Source organism: Carlito syrichta, unplaced genomic scaffold, assembly GCF_000164805.1.
Source record: "Carlito syrichta isolate Samal-C Ts95f unplaced genomic scaffold, Tarsius_syrichta-2.0.1 Scaffold302623, whole genome shotgun sequence".
NCBI classification, from domain to species: domain Eukaryota; kingdom Metazoa; phylum Chordata; class Mammalia; order Primates; family Tarsiidae; genus Carlito; species Carlito syrichta.
Genome location: NW_007246719.1, coordinates 927,709 through 929,797, shown reverse-complemented (window position 1 = coordinate 929,797; position 2,089 = coordinate 927,709).

Sequence of the window (2,089 nt, the reverse complement as noted above, 5' to 3'; positions counted from 1 at the left end):
GGTGGGGGGACCCGGGAGCGAGGGCGCCGATCCGGACCGGGGCTGTTGGCTTTGGCTTCCTTCCCTCGACCGTCCCAAATTGCAAGTAAACAATACGTCGGCTGGGAGAACGCGCGCGTCCGAAACTACCCGGGGCGGCCTGCGAGCTGGCGCGGAGGGCAGCCCCGGGCCGCCGGCTCGGTAGCGGGTCCTGCTCACAAAAGGGTTCGTCTTGGAGACGGGGCTGGTGGGGACCCTGGAGGGCGGTGGGGACACTTCTGGGTCCTAAGGGCAGGGCAGGGGGTGCTTCGATGAGGATTGAAGTCGGAGAAGTAGTGTGTGTGCGCATGGGGGGGTGGTCACGACACCCCCCCCCCCTTCTAGTAAACACTGTTTTTTGAAACAGTGGCAGAAAGGGTCTTAAGTGAGCGGGATTCGGTATTGCTGGTTCTTTAAAAAATTCCTCTTGGCTTCTAAGTCTTTTGTTCCAATCCAAGAGAAATCCGGTGAATCACCTAATTAAAATCGAGACATGAATTAAGCATCCATTTTTGTACTACAAACTGCCAGCGCTGCGTTCGTCCCTCCCTTGGTCTCCATTAAAAAACACCAGAGACGTTGTTAAAGGGAGCAGGTTTTGCCTCTAGCTGCCAGTTCTGCTTTCTATTTCACTGACTATCCCAGGACCTAAATTGCTTGGCTATGTAATTACTAGAGTATAAGCCTATTTAACTTAAAAGCTTTCTTTTTTTTTCCAACTCTAAATGAAACTTGATGAGGGCCCGTCCTTAGTTATCAGGGGAGTCAGTTTCTGGTCAGTCTTCTTGATTCATCTCTTTTAGATTTAATCAGCATTAAGGTATTGCTTGTCCTTAAGAGCTTTAGCTAATGGGGTTACTGGATGCTTTTCTCAGTGTAATGTTTCCTTTTCAAAAAAAAAAAAAAAAAATATATATATACATATATATTTACCTCTCGCCAAAGATGGGGGCGGGGAAGAGCTTGGAATCTCCTCCCTCCCTCTCCCCTTTTAAAAAGGAATTCGGAGCGATTAAAACGTGGGTTGGGGGTGGGGGACAGTTTAAAGACCTAGGGCAGGAAATGCAGATTCATTTGGGTTAGGGCTGAAATTGTAACAAAAAGCAATTCCTCGAGTAAATGCATCAGATAAATCAATTTACATAAAGGTATGATGCATTCGGATAAATGCAATGCTAATGGGTTTTAGAGTGGTCCTGTTTCCAAAGTCTCAGGGTTTTGTTACAGCTTAATTGGTGCAGTTCTTATTCTGGTTTATTGTGCGGTCACTGGACACACGTTCCGGGACTCTTTCGGAGGAAATGTGTTTAAAATCGGCCTATTTAAGGAACCCGAGTCCTGGTTTCGTTCCCTCTTCCTCGTTTTTTTTGCAGCAGCCAAGTTGGGCCGGGGACAGGCAAAGTTCGCCTTCTCCCTTCTGAGGTATCAGCTGAATGTCTTGAGCAGATAGCCGGGAGCCTCGGGGGGAGCCCACACTCTCGGCTTACCGAGGACAAAGACAAAACAGGCTGCTTAATTGGCAGTAAATAACTTGATCTTTTTATAGAATAAGTGACTGGAGGAACACTAGGACTTTATTGGACTCAGGATTGGAGGCAACAAATTAATCGGTTTAGGCTAAGCTTTATAAATTGATTCCTATATTATACCCCCGTTGCTTCTCTCGTGGCATTCATTAGAAAGAGTGGGGAATTTTTAAAAGCAGTTTTGGGTGACAGCAGGGCTGGCTCCAATTTAACTTGTGCATCCCTTAATAGCGCCTTCTCGCATATTATCAGCACACCCCCCCCCCCTCCCTTTAGAGGAACAAAGCTCTAGCATTTAAATTGCTGATCAAGGGCAGATTAGTGAGACCAAAGTGGAGAGTGTTTGTATAGGAAGTTAACAGGCATCCTAAAGTTCAATGATCTATTATTCTTGCCTGTGTCCTGAAAACCCAGAGAAAACACTCATTGATCTTCAAAATGAAATGAGATTTGGAACAATAATGGGAGATGGCGGTCACCACAATGGCATGTGAAAGGTGCTGCTTAAAATACGAAAAACCAGTTTCGCAACTTTGCACACCGCA